The 23,303-nt window shown below is 46.9% G+C and overlaps 1 protein-coding gene across 1 annotated transcript in view; it reads left to right on the top strand.

Annotated features, from left to right (window-relative positions):
* The window catches only part of CFAP20DC (CFAP20 domain containing), a 692,474-nt gene that overhangs the window by 642,729 nt on the left and 26,442 nt on the right, over positions 1-23,303 (top strand). The window lies entirely within an intron of this gene.

Genomic DNA, 23,303 nt, shown 5'->3' with positions numbered 1-23,303 from the left:
GGATTTGAAGTGTATAAATTGTTTTATTTATGTTTATCTGTGTATTGTTGCTTGTGTATAATTTTGTGTTTCCAGTTATTTTTAGGAATCCTGGGTGGATCTACCGGGAATCCTTGTACAATTAGTTGGAGCATAACCCAGGATGGACTAGAGACTGTTAAGGACTCGGGGTAGGACAGACCCCTACCTGGTTACGTCTCCCTGTTTTGGTGAAATGGACACCTTGCTTTCTTCAAAAACTGCACCCGGTTGCGGACACGCCGTAACCATCTTTATGTGTTTTCTTGTTGTATTGTTATTGTTATACCTTGTTATGTTTTTCCAAAAAAAAAAAAAATATGTTTAGTCCCGGAGTACTAAATTTCACTAGGGGGGAATGTGACACCCCAGGGGTCTGGTTGCCACAGTGATAGAGATATTACGTCTGAGAGCAGGTGGGAGGTCCTTTGGTCAGGGATCCTGTGCATGCCACACCTCCTGCCCAGTCTTGTGAGGGGAAGAACTTCCCCTATATAAACCCGGGGCTGAAGCAGGGTGAGCAGTCAAGGAGAGTAGAGACAAGAAACAGCAGAAGCTCAGTGGGAGCAATACTACTACGAGTCAGGGGCTGGCAGCTGCAGAGCTCGCCCTGACTGAGAAGCTTTCTTACCGGACCCGGCGTCCGAGGCTGTGGGGACTAACTCTTACCCAGCAGCAGAAGCGGACCGGCAGGGGATTTCAGGTCCTCAGGCCCAGAAACCCGAAGGCACGGTCACACGCGTGGGACCAGCACCGCCATCGTGGAGCGGAAGCCATTAGAAGGCCCCGAGTCACCGGCCATACGGGTGAGCACCACACGGTACACTCAGGGACGTGGGCTACTTATATCCGCTTCTAGCAAGGTAGCCAGAAGAGTACAGTCAGTTTGGGAGGCCTACAACTCCGCCTGGCCAGGGGAGATCCCATCTGCTCAAGGACTGACCAGGCCCCGTTCACTAGCAAGTACTCCGGGAGGGTCTATCGTTGTTACCAGTAAAGACCCTGAATTACACCGCACCGTCTCTGAGTGGTTCCTGCTACCCCCATCATCCACATCTGCTGCCCTGAGGCCATACCCCTCCCGTTGGGGGTTATACCATCTACGCTGCACCATCCATCCACCGGCCTCAGCGGACTGTCCTGCAGCGGCAGCTCCATAGCTGCATTCAACGGGTGGCGTAGTCGTCCTACATCTACCGCTGTTACATCGCCGCTCAGTTTGACTCCCTGGGCACGGACCGGGTCACCGCCACGAGACTACAACCCTCAAGAGATCCGGCTCCGGGTAAGCTCCCGCGTGCGCAACGCAGCGCGACACAGGCCCAGGGGCGCGTCACTACCACCACTTGACTCTGGAGTTTGGTGAATGCTAGAAGAACGTTACCTGCCTGATTACATTGTTACAGCTGTAAAGTTTGGCAGAGAAGGGATAATGCTATGGGAATGTTTCTCAGGGGGAGACCTCGGCTTCTTAGTTCCAGTGGGGGGAAATCTTAATACTTCAGCACAAGACTGTCACGCAAGGTGAGGGAAGGAACAAGTGTACAGCGACGGGAAGAGGGGAAGGGAGCCCAACAACTAGGGAAAGGGGGAGTGGAGACCCCTAGGCAGATCTAATATCACCCTGACTACTCTATCTTCCCTATATAGGTTCTACACCTATTGTCGAGCAGGAAACCTAATCCCTGAATGTCCCTAGAGCTAGGCCCTAGGTAGATAGGGGACGGGGAGAACATTAGTCAGACCCCACTGTAACTAAAGATAACAAGGTAAACAAACAAAGGAGATTCACTTAGCTTGAGAAGACACCAGAGAGATTACGCCAACTGTCCTCCAAGGGAAGTCCAAGAAGAAACTAGCCAACTACTAGTACTCTAGGCAAGGACAAAGGAACATAGAACTATCACCGGCGACTCTCAGGAGAAACTGAGCGTTTTTAACTACCAAGCAAGGGTGTATCAATCAGCAGCAGGAGGTGGAGGTTGCTGCTGGGTTCTAAAGGAAGATGAATATTACTACACTACTGAGATGAAAGGATCAAAAAGGCATCTGCAATGCCAAGCGCAGTGACCTTCTACAGCCGGATCCAGAGCGACTGTCTGTCACACTTGATACACCCGTGATAAAGACATTTTGGACAATTGTATGATTCCAGCATTGTTCCCCATGACTGTGCCCAGTGCACTGGGTCCATAAAGACGTGGTTGGGTGAGTTTGCAGTGAAAGAACATGACCAACCACACAGAGGCCCAGACCTCAATCCCATCCAACACCTTTGGGATTAACTAGACCAGAGATAGTGACCCCGGCCTTCTTACTCTGTTTCACATGAGAGAATCAGTAGTATTAATGACACAAGCTATTAGAGAAACCCTGCTCCCTTAGCTTCCGGGCCACGGCTTCTGCTTTCTTGGAACACGGAGGCAGAGGATGGAAATGGAGATCCCTCACGCTCAGCAGTGATTGGATCCTTTTCTGTCCTTCATCTGACTTTTTTAGCCCACGAATAAAACAAACAGCAAAATTTTTAGAAAATCTCGGACGGTGTTTTTTTTCTTCTGGACACTAAGGACAGCAGAAAAAAAACACTTGGTATTTACAGACCGTCCTTACATTTATGGATGGTTGGCAACCCAGCCCTGTGACAGGTTTGGCATTGCAACCTAGGAACTTGAAGCTATGCCTCTGGGTGTAGGCACAAAATGAGATAATCTTAGAGGAATGGGTAAGAAAGAATTTTGGTTGGAAGAAGCATACTACACAGATGAGATGAGGTTGCACACCACAGATATAATGGAAATGTGAGTCTCGATAATGTTATCATGTTTTCCATGCACGGCTCCGCGCACACCGTATCCCATTAGTATATAAAGCTCCGCTCTCATTTGGTAAACATAAATCTGTAAATTGTATCATCAGATTCATGTATGGAACACATCGGATAATAAGCCGCATGTTGGGTAATATCCAAGAGCTCCGCAACAGCGAAACAAATGAAAGTGATTTCCCAAATGTTTCTGCAGCAAAGGCAAGTCCCACCAAGGCCTACAGTAAATGAAGATATTATGGATTAGGGATAGAATGTATCTGTCATTTTGACAGATTGTGTGGCACGGAACAGATTAACAGATTACTCTTAGTCAGGCGGCAGCAAGCTGTGAAAAATGTGCAGGAAATGATAACTGTCGGTTTGTGCTGATTTAATGATATTTTGAAGCCATAATAACGATATAGAAACATGATGAGATGCTTCTCCACACTCACTTTTAGGGCCTATGAACGGAGGTCATCCCTTCTATTTAGTTATTTTCTCTGAACTCCAGGTTCCTATACACACTATATGGACGAAAATTCTCGGACACATCCACTTTACACCTACAGGAGCGTTTATGACCTCACATTCAGGAGGAAACCCACACAAACACGGGGAGAACATACAAAACTCCTTGCAGATGTTGTCCTTGGTTGGATTTGAACCCAACCAAGGACAACATCTGCAACAGTGCTAACCACTGAGCCACCATGCGTCTTGCCTGATTCATTAAGAGGCTTGCACCTCGCACTCCACCCTACTCCCTCATCAAGATTGGTGCCATGATGAAATGGGGCCTAAGAGTCCTACATTGGCCAGCATAACTCATCCTTTTTGTAAAGTGCCTCTTCCGACCCGGCCACCTCCTTTTGTGTTAGGGTAGGGTTTAACACCGATTCAGGACAAAGATAAAGACACCAGATGTTTTTTTTCTATGCTCTCCTGTGATCCCCCTGGTCAGACTCCCATCCATTAGATACTGATGGTATTGTAAATTATTTTGCTGTTAAATTATTTGGGCTAAGAACTTTGTATAATTTTCATCCAGAGAAAGCTGACCATTTTTCATCCTTATGGCTTCCATTTTTATACATCAGCAGTTATTAAAATTGACAAGACAAAATACCGTTTCCTATGGTAAAGAATTGCAATGTGTCCGTAAAAATCGGATGCAATATCGTTGATCCATATGGGATCCGATTTTTTTCTGCGCACTCAAAAATAGGCAAGTCTCATCCGACGCATGGAAGAATCTAAAGCATGCTGCGGTTTGTTTTTTTCATGCATTGGTCCAGGTGAAAAAATGGTCAAATGAACACCGCAATGCGGCTGAAAATACGGTCGTGTGAACTTAGCCTTAATATGAACTTTGTTCATCCTAAGTTACAGACATCATTTTCTGAAATCCTACTAGTGAGATATCTGACATTCCTTTTGCTTACTCTTTACTCCAATGTCAGGACATCAACTGTTTACTATTCTACCAATTTGGCGCCAGATGCCAGTTCTTGGCCTTTGCATGTTGATTGTATTGATTGCAGCTCAAAGCCTTGATGATGCATAACTAAGTGTCTTTAATTAATCAAAATATGCCTCATTAGTTTTCTCTCTGGACTGAGGAGATAAACAGTAAGCTAATTCATGACATTCGAGGTCATTTCCAAACATATGTGCCGAACTGTGCAGTCATACTCCTACACTAGCCTCAGTTTTCCTGTAGTCAACACCACATTGAGATCCTTATACTTTGTCGTAGACTCATCATTTGGGATTACCAGTAATAGACTGCAAATGGATCTTTGAACACTCTTTGTGGAATCACTGAATCACTGAGGGCTGGACCACCGGGACCCCCAGGATCATTAGTACAGGGGGTCTGTCACTTTGCCTGCATGCCTCCCACTGAGCTGTTCTAATGCTTGACCATTGCTCAACAAAGCCTTCTCCTCACTGTAGTCTTGGGTGAGGGGACTGAGGACCACCATGCTGGTGATCATTGAGGGTCCCAATGATCGAAAATGTATCGCATGTTCAATAAATAAGTGCTAAATATTCATAGAAACATAGAAAGGTAGTGTTGGAAGGGACCTCCAGGGTCATCATGTCCAACCCCCTGCTCAATGCAGGATTCACTAAACCATCTCAGACAGATGTCGGTCCAGCCTCTGTTTGAAGACTTCCATTGAAGGAGAACTCACCACCTCTCGTGGCCGCCTGTTCCACTCATTGATCACCCTCACTGTCAAAAAGTTTTTTCTAATATCTAATCTGTATCTTCTCCCTTTCAGTTTCATCCCATTGCTTCTAGTCTTTCTTTGTGCAAATGAGAATAAAGCTGATCCCTCTACGCTGTGACATCCCTTCTGATATTTGTAGACAGCTATTAAGTCTCCTCTCAGTCGGTAACTGACCTTTAATTTGTATTAAATGGTGAGCAACTTTATGTTTATACTTGTCTTGTATCAATCCTGAGTTACAGACTGTATTTTCGCCCAGAGCTGCATTTATAATTCTGCAGGCTTCAGAGCTGAAATCTCCCAGCATTCCTTGTTGAGTTACATATGTGCACAGAGCATAGTACTATCTTTTCACCCGACTATGTGCCATACTCTGATATAAGAAAAGCTTTTTTTCCCCATCCGTTAAGATTGATCAGCTAAGCAGAATGTATCTGACCATAGGCTTGCTGATTGTTTCCTTCAGTGATCAGAAAAATGGAAACTGAACGTCTAGGCTGTAATGCAAACTTAAATTTATTGTATGATCAGTGCTATATAGATTACTGAAAATCTAGAATATATATACATATATACTGTAAAGTAGGGCTCACATGTGAGCATATACTTTAAATGGAACCTGTCACATGGAAAATGCAGTCTTAACTGCAAGCAACAAGTTATGGAACAGAAAGAGCTGAGCAGATTGATATATAAGTTTGTGAGGAATGATTCGTTAGACCTTGCAATTTATTGAGCTAAATATCTGCTCATTTCTGAGCGTAGGTGTCACGCTAGGTGTGGGAAAGACTTAGTGCAGCACAGAGAGAAAAGGGAAAGGGAGCCCAGACACTAGGGAAAGGGGGAAGTGGAGACCTACTAGTCTAGTCTAGCGTCACCCTGTCTCCCCTAACGTCCCTATATTGCCTCCTCAGCCATCGCCGCATGCGTGACTCGCCCTACTTTCCCTGGCGTATGGCTACGGCTAGGGATGGGAGATGAGCACTAGTCAACCTCCACTAAACTCTATAGACAACAAGGGAAGACAAAACAGGGGAAATGGCTTAGCTTTAGATGAACTCCAAATAAGCACACAGCCTCAAGCTCCAAAGAGGACGAAGTACTGCTCCTGCTAAGCTTCACAAGTAGAAATGGATATAGCCAACGACTCCCTCTCAGACACACCAGGTATATATACACCCAGGCCAGAGAGCTAATTAGCAAGAGAGAGGTAGCCACTCGGTCCTAAAGACAGCCTCTTATCTTAGATACATGAATTGACCAACCTATATCTGGCCATACCACATGAGATGCGAGACTGATATCTTTTTCTGGCCGACAGCGATCTCTTCCGACCCCACCATACATGTGAGAACTCAGCTCTGCCATGCTTCTTCAACATGGAGAGTGGAGAAAGCTGATAACAGACTCTTTTGAGGCGTCATCTCTCCTGAAAACAAAAGGATCAGGCTTCCCCCAACATTGGGAAGAGTCAGTAGGCCGCCATACACACCATATAGTCATTCGGTCTCCTTGAAATCAGCAGTATTGGCCCTCTTTCATCTAACGATTATGGGGATCTCCCAACACCAACCCTACTATGAGTTTATCCTTTGTTTAAAGGGAAACTATCAGCAATATTTCACACCTTAAACTATGTATATGTACATGTAGCTGTTTCAATGACAAGTCCAGCAATACCTCTACATGGCCAGTCCGTTCATTCGTTACTGAGAAATCATCATTTGAGTTAATATGCAAATGAGGCTGAAATTCTGTGATAGATCTGAAGCCTCTGTCACTCCAGCTCTATTGCTTGTCTAGCCTCATTTGCATATCAATTTAAACACTAATTTATCTGTAACGGAGCAACAGGCTGGCTATGTAAAGGCACTGCTGGACTTATCTTTGAAAGAGTTACATGTGGATATAAATAGCTTGGGAAGTGAAATCCTGCTGACAGATTCCCTTTAACTGCGTATCCATTTGAGCTTTTCTCCACAAAAAAAAACTACAACTGTTATCTCATGAAAAGCAGTGAGCGATTGTCAGGGACCCTACCCATTTACTAAAATTACCAAATATTAATATTATCCATTTATGCTTGTGTTAATTCCTTTCTGACTTATTGGACTTTTTTATTGCTCTTTCATGGTTTGTAGATTTCTGCTTAGACCATGATGAATGACATGGAAATGAGTTTACTTTCCGCAGACATAGTAGTGGGGACACAATGGTGCGTTAGCCATGATACACGCAAAAAAACTCTCCTTACAAAGCAACTTACAGTCGTGGTTTGTCTTGTATTTGTCGGCCTGTCAGCATCCCCGCAGCAGCCTGCGATGATCTGAAGGAATCCTGGTGTTGATCATTACCACGTTGCTAAAGTGTCTTCGCAAGTGTCATGTTAGGCGTTCACAGTTTAAGACAGCTTTGTTATTCAGTCTTGAGTCACACTTTAGACTGTGACATGTTGAGAATGGGTGCCAAGGAACAAACAAAATGAAAAGTTAAAAAAAAAGAAAATAAATTGCAATATAGTCTAGTACTAGATATTTTTTCCTCTTTCCCTTTCATACTACGGAGATGGCCATGTAAGCTCAGGAAATTATACAAGGAGCCATTATATATATAGTTGACCACATAAGATTACTATGATACTTTTTACTAGTGTTCCTCAACTCCGTCCTCAAGAGCCACCAACAGGTCATGTTTTCAGGATTTCCTTAGTATTGCCCAGGTGATGATTGCATCACCTGGACAAGTAAGAAGTCCATCACCTGTGTAATATTAAAGAAATCCTGAAAACATGACCTGTTGATGGCTCTTTAGGACCAGAGTTGGGGCACACTGCTTTAGGTCTCATGCTCATCTGGCAGAAAAACGGATGAGTGCAACCTGATAAAAAATCTGATTGAACTCTGACCGATGTTATTCAATGGGTTACAGCTCATCTGCGATTTTTTTTCTCAGCTGAAATCGGACGGAGCAAAAAATTGCAACATGCTGCGTTTTGCCGCGTATCTCGTACGGGACTCGCCAATGTAAGTTAATGGGTGCAAGAAAAAAAAAATCGCACGGCACTCGGACCATGCGATTGCCGTCCGATTTTTAAGCACTGCATAGAGTAAAGTCACAGCGGTGGCCAACATTATAGAATAGCTATTAGTGTTGAGCGATACCTTCCGATATCGGGAAATATCGGATCGGATTGGATCGGACCGATACCGAAAAAGTATCGGATATCGCCGATTCCGATACTGGAAACCAATGCAAGTCAATGGGACAGAAATATCGGAATGAAAATAAACCCTTTCTTTCCTTGTAGGTTAATTCTACATGAAGGAAAACAACTAAGAATAATGTAGAATGTATTGGGGGAGGTGGGGGAGACAATAAAGGCATAGAGGTTTAGCCCAATCAAATGGAATAGCAGGAATTAATATTTTTTTTAAGACGTTCTGAGTTACGGAAATATTGACTATGTTAAGTATTTTTATATTTTGTCAGATATTTATGTTTCACTACTTCCATGCTCTTCACCTTCTTTTTTACTTCTCCCACACTTTCTCCTTCATCATCCTCAGCATCTTTTTCATCCTCTTCTTCTTCACCTTCTTCATCTTCTTCTTCTTCACCTTCTTCGTATTATTCTTTTTTTTTACATTCTTCATATTCTACTTCTTCATCTTCTTCATATTCTTCTTCTTCATATTATTATTATTTGTGACAGGCATTCCTGTAGTTGTTATCTATAAAAGGTTGGACATTACACCTTTCGTTCTGCCCGTCACAAAAGATTTACAACAGGATTTGTCCGCGTTCAGTTTGGCCTGCAGCAGCAGGTCTTTTCCAGGGGCACCACGAGGAGGAACGGACTCACCCCCATACACTGCTTAGTCATCTTCTGCTTATAATTTAGATATTATCTTTTGCTCTGATTTTTAGTCTTATGCTTAATGTTCTTCCGCTTTTTGTTCTGCAGCTTCTTGTATTTCTGCTTCTTGGTTTTCTGTCTCTTGTTCTTCTGTATCTTGGTGCTTGTCTTCTCTTCTTTGTCCTCTTGGTCAACTTCTTCAGGGTCATCTTCTTGGTCTTCTTCGGGGTGGTCTTCAGGGTCGTCATCTTCGGGGGTCCTCGTCTTCGGGGTCCTCGTCTTCTTCGGGTTGGTCTACTGGGTCCTCGTCTTCGGGGTCCTCGTCTTCTTCGGGGTGGTCTTCAGGGTCCTCGTCTTCTTCGGGGTGGTCTTCAGGGTCCTCGTCTTCTTCGGGGTGGTCTTCAGGGTCCTCGTCTTCTTCATGGTGGTCTTCAGGGTCCTCGTCTTCAGGGTCGTTGTCTTCGGGGTCCTCGTCTTCTTAGGGTTGGTCTTCAGGGTCCTCGTCTTCAGGGTCCTTGTCTTCGGGGTCCTCGTCTTCTTAGGGTTGGTCTTCAGGGTCCTCGTCTTCGGGGTCCTCGTCAGGGAGATCCAGAGTGATTACCAAGAACCATTTCAAAAAGCTTGAACTTGGAAATGTAGCAGAAGGTACAAGAAAGCTGAGGAACTACCGAGAACCAGCTGACGGTACTGGAACCCGGATGGGTAGCAGAAGGTACAAGAGCCAATGGAACTGCCGAAGACCAGCTGACGGTACTGGAACTCGGTTACTAAGCAGGAGGTACCTGTGCCAGAAAGCACTACCAAGGACCAGCAGACGTTGGTGGAACTTGGATACCGAGAAGGAGGCACCTAATCCAAAGGCACTGCCGAGAACCAGCTGACGGTACTGGAACCCGGATGGGTAGTAGAAGGTACAAGAGCAAATGGAACTACCGAGGACCAGCTGACGGTACTGGAACCCGGATGGGTAGCAGAAGGTACAAGAGCCAATGGAACTGCCGAAGACCAGCTGACGGTACTGGAACTCGGTTACTAAGCAGGAGGTACCTGTGCCAGAAAGCACTACCAAGGACCAGCAGACGTTGGTGGAACTTGGATACCGAGAAGGAGGCACCTAATCCAAAGGCACTGCCGAGAACCAGCTGACGGTACTGGAACCCGGATGAGTAGCAGAAGGTACCCATGTAAAAAAAAGTTCAAGGCCGCGAGCCGGCCGCAGTTACCAAAACCCACAGTCCTACAGGGGGTGCTTGTCCTATTGGCACTATGGAACCAGCCTTCATTGCCAGATCCCGCAGCCCACATAGGAGTCACCTAAACTGCAGGCACCATAGAGTCGGCTAACCCGACCGCAACACGACAGGACAACGCATTGGAGGCAAAATGACGTTGACACTACCCGGAAACAGCTGGCGTGCTGGAACCAGGCAGGGCAGGAGGGAGTACCCGTGCCAAAGACACTGCCGAGAACCAGCTGACGGTACTGGAACCCGGATGGGTAGTAGAAGGTACAAGAGCCAATGGAACTGCCGAAGACCAGCTGACGGTACTGGAACCCGGATGGGTAGCAGAAGGTACAAGAGCCAATGGAACTGCCGAAGACCAGCTGACGGTACTGGAACTCGGTTACTAAGCAGGAGGTACCTGTGCCAGAAAGCACTACCAAGGACCAGCAGACGTTGGTGGAACTTGGATACCGAGAAGGAGGCACCTAATCCAAAGGCACTGCCGAGAACCAGCTGACGGTACTGGAACCCGGATGAGTAGCAGAAGGTACCCATGTAAAAAAAAGTTCAAGGCCGCGAGCCTACCGCAGTTACCAAAACCCACAGTCCTACAGGGGGTGCTTGTCCTATTGGCACTATGGAACCAGCCTTCATTGCCAGATCCCGCAGCCCACATAGGAGTCACCTAAACTGCAGGCACCATAGAGTCGGCTAACCCGACCGCAACACGACAGGACAACGCATTGGAGGCAAAGTGACGTTGACACTACCCGGAAACAGCTGGCGTGCTGGAACCAGGCTGGGCAGGAGGGAGTACCCGTGCCAAAGTCACTGCCGAGAACCAGCTGACGGTACTGGAACCCGGATGGGTAGTAGAAGGTACAAGAGCAAATTGAACTTCCGAGGACCAGCTGACGGTACTGGAACCCGGATGGGTAGCAGAAGGTACAAGAGCCAATGGAACTGCCGAAGACCAGCTGACGGTACTGGAACTCGGTTACTAAGCAGGAGGTACCTGTGCCAGAAAGCACTACCAAGAACCAGCAGACGTTGGTGGAACTTCGATACCGAGAAGGAGGCACCTAATCCAAAGGCACTGCCGAGAACCAGCTGGCGGTACTGGAACCCGGATGGGTAGTAGAAGGTACAAGAGCAAATGGAACTACCGAGAACCAGCTGGCGGTGATGGAACCCAGGGTAAATACTAAAAACAGAGTGGAGCCAGAGGTGTAATTGGAGCAAGTTTTAAATCAGTAGTACAGTGGATGTGGACAAAGCAGGAGAATTTGCCGGACACACAGCAGGGGAACAGCTGACGTTACTGAACCCCAATAACACTGGAGCAAGCGTTGACTGTGCAGACGGCACTTCTGAGCAGCAACTAGCGGTATTGGAGCCCAGGGTAAATACTAAAAACAGAGGAGCCAAAGGTGTATTTGGAGGAGGTTTTAAATCAGTAGTACAGTGGATGTGGACAGAGCAGGAGAAATTGCCGTCCGCACAGCAGGGGAACAGCTGATGTTACTGAACCCTAATGACACGGCAGCAAGTGTTGACTGTGCAGACGGCACTTCCGAGCGCCAACTGGTGGTGTTGGAGCTCAGGGATAATACTGAAAACAGAGGAGCCAGAGGTGTAATTGGAGCAATTCTAAAATCTGTAGTAGTGAGAATGTGGACAGAGCAGGAGAAATTGCCGTCCGCACAGCAGGGGAACAGCTGACGTTACTGAACCCCAATGACACGGCAGCAAGTGTTGATTGTGCAGACGGCACTTCCGAGCGCCAACTGGCGGTGTTGGAGCTCAGGGATAATACTGAAAACAGAGGAGCCAGAGGTGTAATTGGAGCAACTTTAAAATCTGTAGTAGTGAGAATGTGGACAGAGCAGGAGAAATTGCCGTCCGCACAGCAGGGGAACAGCTGACGTTACTGAACCCCAATGACATGGCAGCAAGTGTTGACTGTGCAGACGGCACTTCCGAGCGCCAACTGGCGGTGTTGGAGTTCAGGGATAATACTGAAAACAGTGGAGCCAGAAGTGTATTTGGAGGAGGTTTTAAATCAGTAGTACAGTGGATGTGGACAGAGCAGGAGAAATTGCCGTCTGCACAGCAGGGGAACAGCTGATGTTACTGAACCCCAATAACACGGCAGCAAGTGTTGACTGTGCAGACGGCACTTCCGAGCGCCAACTGGCGGTGTTGGAGCTCAGGGATAATACTGAAAACAGAGGAGCCAGAGGTGTAATTGGAGCAACTTTAAAATCTGTAGTAGTGAGAATGTGGACAGAGCAGGAGAAATTGCCGTCCGCACAGCAGGGGAACAGCTGACGTTACTGAACCCCAATGACACGGCAGCAAGTGTTGACTGTGCTGACGGCACTTCCGAGCACCAACTGGCGGTGTTGGAGCTCAGGGATAATACTGAAAACAGAGGAGCCAGAGGTGTAATTGGAGCAACTTTAAAATTAGTAGTAGTGAGAATGTGGACAGAGCAGGAGAAATTGCCGTCCGCACAGCAGGGGAACAGCTGACGTTACTGAACCCCAATAACACGGCAGCAAGTGTTGACTGTGCAGACGGCACTTCCGAGCACCAACTGGCGGTGTTGGAGCTCAGGGATAATACTGAAAACAGAGGAGCCAGAGGTGTAATTGGAGCAACTTTAAAATCTGTAGTAGTGAGAATGTGGACAGAGCAGGAGAAATTGCCGTCCGCACAGCAGGGGAACAGCTGACGTTACTGAACCCCAATGACATGGCAGCAAGTGTTGACTGTGCAGACGGCACTTCCGAGCGCAAACTGGCGGTGTTGGAGCTCAGGGATAATACTGAAAACAGAGGAGCCAGAAGTGTATTTGGAGGAGGTTTTAAATCAGTAGTACAGTGGATGTGGACAGAGCAGGAGAAATTGCCGTCCGCACAGCAGGGGAACAGCTGATGTTACTGAACCCCAATAACACGGCAGCAAGTGTTGACTGTGCAGACGGCACTTCCGAGCGCCAACTGGCGGTGTTGGAGCTCAGGGATAATACTGAAAACAGAGGAGCCAGAGGTGTAATTGGAGCAACTTTAAAATCTGTAGTAGTGAGAATGTGGACAGAGCAGGAGAAATTGCCGTCCGCACAGCAGGGGAACAGCTGATGTTACTGAACCCCAATGACACGGCAGCAAGTGTTGACTGTGCAGACGGCACTTCCGAGCGCCAACTGGCGGTGTTGGAGCTCAGGGATAATACTGAAAACAGAGGAGCCAGAGGTGTAATTGCAGCAACTTTAAAATCTGTAGTAGTGAGAATGTGGACAGAGCAGGAGAAATTGCCGTCCGCACAGCAGGGGAACAGCTGATGTTACTGAACCCCAATGACACGGCAGCAAGTGTTGACTGTGCAGACTGCACTTCCGAGCGCCAACTGGCGGTGTTGGAGCTCAGGGATAATACTGAAAACAGAGGAGCCAGAGGTGTAATTGCAGCAACTTTAAAATCAGTAGTAGTGAGAATGTGGACAGAGCAGGAGAAATTGCCGTCCGCACAGCAGGGGAACAGCTGATGTTACTGAACCCCAATGACACGGCAGCAAGTGTTGACTGTGCAGACGGCACTTCCGAGCACCAACTGGCGGTGTTGGAGCTCAGAGATAATACTGAAAACAGAGGAGCCAGAGGTGTAATTGGAGCAACTTTAAAATCTGTAGTAGTGAGAATGTGGACAGAGCAGGAGAAATTGCCGTCCGCACAGCAGGGGAACAGCTGACGTTACTGAACCCCAATGATATGGCAGCAAGTGTTGACTGTGCAGACGGCACTTCCGAGCGCCAACTGGCGGTGTTGGAGCTCAGGGATAATACTGAAAACAGAGGAGCCAGAGGTGTAATTGGAGCAACTTTAAAATCTGTAGTAGTGAGAATGTGGACAGAGCAGGAGAAATTGCCGTCCGCACAGCCGGGGAACAGCTGACGTTACTGAACCCCAATGACACGGCAGCAAGTGTTGACTGTGCAGACGGCACTTCCGAGCGCCAACTGGCGGTGTTGGAGCTCAGGGATTACAGTTCAGGTGGTAGAAACATGAACAGAACAGTAGACCTGGATACTTTTGCCAACAATTATTTATTCTGGAAGAGGACTGGCAAATTCATGAGAGATCCAGGCCTTGTTCATTTTGAGAAAAGTAAGCCGGTCAACGTTATCGGAGGATAGTCGCATGCGACGGTCTGTTAGTACACCACCTGCGGCACTAAAGACGCGTTCCGATAATACACTAGCAGCAGGGCAAGCTAGCACCTCCAATGCATACTGACTTAGCTCTGGCCATGTATCTAGCTTACAGACCCAAAACTTGAAGGGAGAAGAGCCGTCTGGGAGTACACTAAGAGGGCAAGACATGTAGTCTGTCACCATCTGACGGAAACGTTGCCTCCTGCTGACTGGAGCCGTCTGTGATGGTGTAGACATTTGTGGCGGCGGGGACACAAAACTTTGCCACATTTCGGCCATACTGGTCTTGCCTTGTGCTGAGGCGCTGCTTCTGCTCCCTCTTTGTGCAGAGCTTCCTCCACTGTCTCGACGCACTGAGCTGCTTTGTAAAGCACTAGCAGCACTGCTCTCGGTTGGAATGGAGAACATGATGGAATGCACCAGTGCGTCTTGGTACTCCCGCATTTTACGCTCCCGGTTCAACGGTGTTATGCGGCTTTGTAAGTTGTCCCGGTAGCGAGGATCTAGGAGGGTGGACACCCAATATTCAGCCGTGTTGAGAATGTGGGCGATGCGGCGGTCATTTCTCAGGCACTGCAGCATGAAATCAACCATGTGCTGCAGACTGCCAACTGGCCAAGAAACGCTGTCCCCTGCTTGAGGCGTGATCTCTGCCTGATCTGCATCACCCCACCCTCGCTCTAGATACTGACTACTAGAGCATTGTGTACCTCCCTCCTCTGGACAGATGTCTTCCTCATCCATTGACTCCTCCTCATCCTCCTCACAAAGTGTCCCCTGCCTAGGCCTTTGTGAGGAACCACGTTGCGCAGACTGTAGAGAAGCAGATGGCATTTGTGACTTCTCATCCTCCACCTCTTCCAAAACCTCATCCCTTAGTGCTTGCAGTGTTTTTTCAAGCAGGCAGATAAGGGGGATAGTCATGCTGACTAGTGCATCATCTGCACTCGCCATCCGCGTGGAATAATCGAAGGCACGCAAAACGTGGCAAATGTCCTTCATAGAGGCCCACTCAGTGGTGGTGAAGTGTGAACGGCGCGCACTGCGACTTCTTTGCGCCTGCTGCAGCTGGTACTCCATTACTGCTGCCTGCTGCTCACACAACCTCTCCAACATATGTAACGTTGAATTCCACCTGGTGGGTAGGTCACATATGATGCGATGTTCCGGAAGACGTAATCGGCGCTGCAGAGCTGCAATGCGTGATCTTGCATTGCTGGAACGCCGCAAGTGAGCGCACTCTATGCAGACCTTGTGAAGCAGTGCATCAAGATCCGGATAGTCCCTCAAAAAACTCTGCACGACCAAGTTGAGCACATGTGCCAGACATGGGATGTGAGTGAGGTTGTCTAGGCCCAGAGCTGCCACCAGATTTCGGCCATTGTCACACACTACCATGCCTGGCTGGAGATTCGCTGGCACAAACCACACGTCGCTCTGCTGCTTGATGGCATTCCAGAGCTCCTGCGCTGTGTGGCTTCGATTCCCCAAAGAAATTAATTTTAATACGGCCTGTTGACGTTTGGCCACGGCTGTGCTCATATTGGTCACCATAACAGGTAACCGTTCACGGGTCGATGCGGAGGTAGACCGTGACGGCTCCTGCAGCGCTGATTCAGAGGAACTGGAGTATGAGGAGGAGTCAATGTGTACAGACTGGATTCCTGCAATCCTTGGAGTTGGCAGAACACGTACAGCGCCACTCTCAAGATCTGTACCCGGCTCCACAACATTTACCCAATGGGCAGTGAGGGAAAGGTATCGTCCCTGTCCATGCTTACTGGTCCACGCATCGGTGGTCAGGTGGACCTTGCTACTGACGGCGTTTTGTAGCGCATGTTTAATTTTTCCCTCCACATGATGTTGCAGGGCAGGGACGGCTTGCCTGCTGAAATAAAATCGGCTGGGCACGTTGTATTGTTGGACTGCCAATGCCATAAAGTTACGGAATGTGTCAGTCTCCACCAGCCTGAATGATAGCATTTCAAGGGCCAGTAGTTTAGCAATGCCAGCATTCAGAGCCTGTGCTCGGGGGTGGTTTGCCGAGTATGGGCACCTTTTCTCCCATGCCTGTGCTAACGATGGCTGTAGACTGGCCTGGGAGTGTGAGGATGACTGGGAAAGTGGTGCTGTGGGTGGAATTACACTGTGTCTCTGTACAACAGTGCCAGAGATTCTTCCATGGCGATCCTGTGAGGAAGCCGAACCAGCTGTGTGTGAGCTGGAGGAAGAGGCTACAACACGAGCTGAAGAGGTGGTAGGTGGCGCTGTAGGTTGGCCTAGGTCTTCAGTGTGTTTTTGTAACTCCACCACGTGCTTGGTCCGCACATGTTTCCACATATTTGTGGTATTGAGGTTGCTGACACTTTTCCCTCTTTTCACCTTCTGATTACACAGCTTGCATTTGACAAAGCAAATGTCATCTGCAACTGTGTCAAAAAAGGACCAGGCACTGCAAATCTTGGGAGCGCCCGCTTTGGATTTTGGAAGAGCCATGCTCCTAATGGGTGCCGAAGTGGAGGCTACAGGCAACCAAGTCTGCCCCCTCCCTCTCCCTCCTTTTTGGGCTGTTCGGGGAATCTCTTCCTCAGAGCTGCTCCCACCACCTTCCTGTCCCTCACGCCATGATGGGTCAAGGACCTCATCATCTACACCACCCTCTTCAAACAACTGCTTCTCCTGGGTAGTCTCGACAGCACAGTACACACCAGAAAGTGGCACCTGAGTCTCATCATCAGATGCGTACTGAGGTGTGCTGCTGACCATAGGCACTGGCCCACCCGCCTCTTCAGATTCAGAGAGACAAAATGGTTGCGCATCACTGCATACTACCTCTTCTTCAAATTCTCGAATTCTGCTTGGCTGGCCCCCTCTTTCCAAGCCAAGAGATTCAGAGAACAGAAGTAGAGATGGCTCCTGTCCAGGGCTCTCTGACTGCCTGGGCAATTTGGCAGGTGGTGAAGAGACAGATGGGTGCTCTTCAGTGCTCAGGACCTGAGAGGATCTGGAACTAATTGAAGTCAATGCGTTAGCTGCCATCCATCCGACAACGGCTTCAATTTGGTCCTCCCGCAGCAGTGGGGTATGGCTAGCTCCTACAAAGCTGCGCATAAAGGACTGTTCCCTGGTAAAACTGGGGGATGCTGAGTCACTGGTGCCCGCAGCAGGCACAGAATCCCCACGTCCTCTCCCTGCAGGCACAGAATCCTCACGTCCTCTCCCTGCAGAAACTCCACGCCCACGACCACATGCCTTACTCCCTGCCTTCTTCATCTTGGTAGACTGATAAAGATAGGCAGAAAAGTACTAAGAGCTTAGTGTGCTTATTCCTGAACAGCTGCTAACAGGTATAAGAAACACTAATTTTATAAAGTGTGGACTAGACTTTAATATGAGCTAATGTGGCCTACACAACTGTAAAGTGGAGTGTTTGGTGAACTTTATTTAGGTTTTTTTTGTCACAAAAAGACACTGGATGTGCCTAAAGATGTAATAACGATAGTATCACAAACTTTTTGTAGCTATTACAATGTAGGAAGGTAACCTACAATGCAATAGATGAGGCTGCAAAAAATAGGCTAATACTAATCTGGCTGGGGCTGCAGGGCCCAATGCTGCAGAAAGGCTCCTCTAACTACTCCTATATAGTGTGTTTGGAACCAATTTAGCTGAATACGGATGGAACCACCACACTAATAGGAGATATCAGGAAAAATTATGAATTGGCAAAAAAGGACAATGTATGAGGCAGTGACACACACTGAGTGCACTATAACCAGACGTAGCTGAAGCACACACTACAGGGTGAGCTGCACTCACACACCAGACCTTGCAGACAGCGGTGAACAGCGCAGATGCAGAGCACTGTGCACTAGCGCTGCAAGACCAAAAAAATTTCTCTATCTACTCCTATATAGTGTGTTTGGAACCAATTTAGCTGAATACGGATGGAACCACCACACTAATAGGAGAAATCAGGAAAAATTATGAATTGGCAAAAAAGGACAATGTATGAGGCAGTGACACACACTGAGTGCACTACAACCAGACGTGGTTGAAGCACACACTACAGGGTGAGCTGCACTCACACACCAGACCTTGCAGACAGCGGTGAACAGCGCAGATGCAGAGCACTGTGCACTAGCGCTGCTAGACCAAAAAAATTTCTCTATCTACTCCTATATAGTGTGTTTGGAACAAATTTAGCTGAATACGGATGGAACCACCACACTAATTGGAGATATCAGGAAAAATTATGAATTGGCAAAAAAGGACAATGTATGAGGCAGTGACGCACGCTGAGTGCACTATAACCAGACGTGGCTGAAGCACACACTACAGGGTGAGCTGCACTCACACACACAGACCTTGCAGACAGGGGTGAACAGCACAGAGAACTGTGCACTAGCGCTGCAAGGCACAGCGATTTATAAAGTAGCTTGGGTAAAGCAGAATAGACCAAATAGGTAGCTAAAACTGTCCCTCAGAACAACTGAATTCACAGCAGAGTGAGCTCAAAATGGCGGCGGCAGCTTTTATAGTGCATCATGACATCATTTCAGCAGCCAATCACAGCCATGCCATTAGTTAAGATGCCTAACAGGATGTGCCCACACTTCTTAGGATCCTCATTGACTGAATAAAATGAAAATGGCTCATTGCATTATGGGAACTTCCGATTCCGGTATACGATATTGCAAAAGTATCGGAATTAAGTATTGGAATTCCGATACCGCGAATATCGGCCGATACCCGATATTTCAGTATCGGAATGCTCAACACTAATAGCTATACATACATAGAATAGATTGTTATTAGAAAGATGTCAGTGACTTATACTGTATAATTAGTGCAGTGACTGTGTAGTTTACTGTACATGTATTTTAGCATTAAATGAATACATTTCTGAAAAAATAGTGGGGGATCCCCCATAATTTTATTAACTGGCAGAGTGAAAGCAGACAGCTGGGGGCAGATGTTTATAGCCTAGGAAGGGGGTAATATGCATGGAGGTTCCCAGGATCCTAATATCAGCTCACAGCTGTATACTTAGCCTTTACTGGTTATTAAAATGGGGGACCCCCAAAAAAATTGATATGGTGTTCCTCTATTTTAACAATCAGCAAAGGCTAGGCAGACAGCTGTGGGCTGATATTAATAGCCTAGGAAGGGGCCATGAATATTGGCCCCCTCCGAGGCTAGAAACCCCAGCTCTCAGCCGCCCCAGAAAAGGCGCATCCATAAGATAAGTTGCGCCAATTTTGGCACTTAGCCTCCGCTCTGCCCATTGCCCTGGTGCGGTGGCAAATGGAGTTATAGGGTTGGGGGTTGATGTCAGCTTTGTATTGCCAGCTGACATCAAACCCAGTGGAGAGGTGTCTATAAGAAGCCCCCATTACTAACCCCATAGTCAAATAGTGAAATAAAACACCAACACCCAAAATAAAATAATTTATTTGAAATAAACATACAGAGTCCTTTAATAAATCTAAATTTAACCAAAAGCCTTATACTTACCATTACGTCCATTCCATTGAAGCCCATGTCACCTGCAATAAAAATAAAATAATAAAGCAACCTCATCCTCACCTCTCTGACATGAAGAAAATAATCCATTTGTCCCACGTCGGGTCTAGCTCTGCTACATCTAGATGGCAGGCTGCATTGTTGCATGATGCGACTATACAGCCTGCCATCCTGCAGAGACACAGAGCTGCTCATGCTTGCGCACCGCAGTGACTCACAGTGGCGTGATCAAGTTGAGCGGAGTTCATATCTGATGAACTCAGTTCACCCCACTGACGTCACCGCGAGCATGAGAAAGTTCTCATGCTCGTGGTGCCAGCAGGAAGGTCATCGGAGTTCATATCCAATGAACTCCGATCATCTCAATGACGTTAGCGCGCGTGCTGTGGGAAAGTTCTCGCTGCGCATGTGCTGAAGTCATTGAGATGATTGGAGCTTGTAGACATTATGTATTTTTCACATGTGACAAAATATGAACCAGTGCCTATATGTTAAAAGCAAATCAAAGAGCGCCTCATAGAGCAACGCTTAGTAAAATATAGTCAAATGTAGATATGCACTCACCTTTGGGAGTTGTGATTAAAGCACTGCACCCTCTGATGCCTCAAACCACGAATGAACTTGAGGTAGATACCAGACCTCCTTCTCCCAAATACCCACCGGGGTTCAGTCTTGGAATGCAAGGTATCATAGAAAAGTTGAGGACATCTCCCATGCTTGGTCACTTTACTAAGATGGAAATATGAACCATAGAACAGCTTTACATTTTCTGCCCCAAGTGGCGATATTCCAAAAACCAACTGTCAAGGGGTTACCGTAGCGGGGTGGAGCCAGAAGACCGGCTCCTACTTGGGCTCTGAGAAGAAGCACTTCTCCTTCATTTTAAGACATGTTTTATTTCTTCTCGCAGAACAGGGGTTAAACAGCCATATTGGAAATCATGGTGCTCACAGCTGAGCTCGGTTAGCCACTCCTTTTCCCTTTATAATCCGGGCTCTGATTTTAGTCCTTGTCAGAGCTAGCTTTTGCTGCATGGCTAAGGGAGGGTGAGGAGTTAATATGAGAAGGAGAGTTGGAGGGATTATCAGAGACTCTTATTTGGTTTGTACGCATGGTAATTCCTTATCCTTCTCAATTTTGGTTTATTCCCCTACCTTCACACCCTGGTGCTTCCCTCTGTTATATGTGAGTGAATATTTTGTGTGCCTGGAGTTTTCTGTTTACCCCTGTCTGTGTAGCCTTGTTTGTTGGGTGGGTGTTCTACGGTGCACAGTAGCGCCCCCTTCCCTGGGTGGGGTAGGAGGACAGACAGAGGGCTAACTCAGGAGTAAGGGCGAGGGCGGAAGCCCCGGCATCCTCACCTTCAGAGGTATCCCGGGGAATAGGGCGAGATGGGGCTCCCCCTTGTGTTAGGGACAGGGTTGGAGCCCCTGTTCCCTGGTCACCATCCAACTGTGCGGTGACACCAACATCTATCCATGGCCTTAAAATGAATAGGGACAGGGGGAAGGTTGGTTGAAGGAGTTGCACCCTGTGCATCTCTTATTATTATTGGCATGGGGGCACCACCGGCCCTGATGGACTAAGTATTCAGAGGATGCATAGCCAGACCAATTTTTGGTGTCCAAATCTATGTAAATGCAGTTACTCAGTATTTAGTTACTATCCATTATTAAGTGGGTAGAAATATATGTTGTATGCTCTGTGTTCCTTTTCAGAATTTATCATACTCAAGGCCCCCATGCACATAAGATGAAAGTCAGACCAACCTACCATTTCAGCTGGACTAGCCAACCATCTGAGGTGAATGGGGTCCTCTTGATTCTGTTGGGGGAAAGAAGATCATTGAAAACACGGGGGGAGCTTATCGCTCTTGTGTACTGGTGAGTCGGGAGAGACAGTTGTCTCCTGAACTTGATGACATGAACAACTTTAACACTGTTCGTTCACCAATGACAGATACGAATTTATAAACTCTTTTCTGCAAAAGAATATATCATTACATCCTGATTGCTCTGCTGCAATCATAATATGACCTAATGGTTTGTCCATGGACCGGCATGGGCACAGAAGCTGTACCCATGCCATTAGTAGTTGGATGTAATATATAGTTGACATCCCACTACAAGGATCAACATTGGATGTATCTTCCACAGTATCACTATAATGGTCAACATAACCATACACTACGATGAATCAATAAGGCATGAACTGATCCCTTTAACACTATGAGTTCCAACATTCGATACAAGCTCCATTTTGCTGATTCAGAGCTCCAAATCCACTGCACATTTTGTACCATCGTAAGTTCCAAACTAGTACTCTGTGTAACCCTGTCCGCTGAAAACACAACATACGAGCAAATGCTCCTTTGTGTTTTGATCACATCTTTTCTACAGAAACTAAAATCATTGTTGGGAGCACATTGCCTGGTGTTAACGAGGTGGTGCTGCCAACAATAATAAACCTTTAAGAGAACAAACCATCAAACTAATGATCGTTCAGTCACATCCAGTGTCGATGATTGAGTCATGGATAGGTGATGACTACTCGACCAGAGCAGTGGATGTTTGTTCCCCATTGAAATAGAGCAATGGTAGAGGATTCAACCTCTTTGGGGTACATCTCTATCAATGATGAGTGAATCTAATGAAATTCGAATTCAGCAGTTTGTTCAACTTTTGTCAGGAAATTCCATTCATATTGAAATAATTTGATACAAATGATTGTCTCTAAATGCCCCCATACACATTAGACTAAGGTCAGCTGAACCCGTCAATATCGCATTTGACAAATGGTCTAATGTGTATGGGGGCGCCGACCGACTGGTGGTCAAGGTAGATGTCGATAATGTATGTTGGATTTCGGCCTGCCGAACAACTGATACTATGTATGGAAGAGTCGGTTGAGATGGCTGTTGGCCAAAATATCGGTGGAAGCATAGTTCGACCAGTGAACAACTATTGTGTACGGCAGGCTTTATTGTGTTCTTGGATCTCTCTGGAGTGTAATAAACAAAGGGTGAAAAAACAAATAAAAAATAACACCCTCCCCGGCCCTCACCTTGTGCTGTTGGTCTTCACGCCACAGGTCCCAATGAATCTTCTGGCTCCCACTAGGTATAGCGACGTCATGACATGCACTGGGCTGCAACATCATGACGTCACAAGCCTTAAAAGACCCAACAAGACCTGTGGCGTGAAATAAAGACCAGAACGAAGTGACCAAAAATGGGAGCTGCATGAGTAAGCTGAGGGCTTATAGGTGAGTATTATTTCTTTTTTTATTTTTCTAACCCTTCCCCAAAACTTTTTGAATCCAGCCATCTGGCCACCATTTTGCTGGATTCACACAAATCAAACTATGATTCACAAATCAAATTAGATTCTTGTGAATCTGAATTTTTGGTGAAA

This window comes from Phyllobates terribilis, unplaced genomic scaffold (genome assembly GCF_046119375.1).
Source record: "Phyllobates terribilis strain yellow unplaced genomic scaffold, ASM4611937v1 Scaffold_8__6_contigs__length_399053987, whole genome shotgun sequence".
Taxonomy (NCBI): Eukaryota; Metazoa; Chordata; class Amphibia; order Anura; family Dendrobatidae; genus Phyllobates; species Phyllobates terribilis.
This window is presented reverse-complemented; position numbering and strand designations above follow the sequence as displayed.